Genomic DNA, 536 nt, shown 5'->3' on the forward strand with positions numbered 1-536 from the left:
CATTTGATTCACACCTCCCTTCTGGCTTTTTTTGCTGGTTCATGGACTTTTTTTTGGGGGGGGGGTCCAGCTGTGAGGCCTGAACTCTGGGCCTGGGCACTGTCCCTTGCTCTTCAGCTCAAGGCGAGCGCTCTACCACTTGAGCCACAGCACCACTTCCAGCTTTTTTCTTTTTGTTTATGTGGTGCTGAGGAATGGAACCCAGGGCCTCAGGCATGCAAGGCAAGCACTCTACCACTGAGCCACCTTCCCAGCCCTGGTTCATGGACTTTTAAGCCTCAGATCTCAGCCTCCTGTGTAGCTGGGACATCAGATTTGTCACCAGCCCAGTTTAGAGCCTAATTTATTTTCCCCCCTCAAAAGTATTACTCTAGGCCGGGCGCTGGTGGCTCACGCCTGTAATCCTAGCTACTTAGGAGGCTGAGATCTGAGGATCCCGGTTCAAAGCCAGCCCGGGCAGGAGAGACCGTGAGACTCCTATCTCCAATAACCACCAGAAAACCGGAAGTGGCCCTGTAGCTCAAGTGGTAGAGCGC

Source organism: Dipodomys ordii, unplaced genomic scaffold, assembly GCF_000151885.1.
Source record: "Dipodomys ordii isolate 6190 unplaced genomic scaffold, Dord_2.0 Scaffold92, whole genome shotgun sequence".
Lineage (NCBI taxonomy): Eukaryota > Metazoa > Chordata > Mammalia > Rodentia > Heteromyidae > Dipodomys > Dipodomys ordii.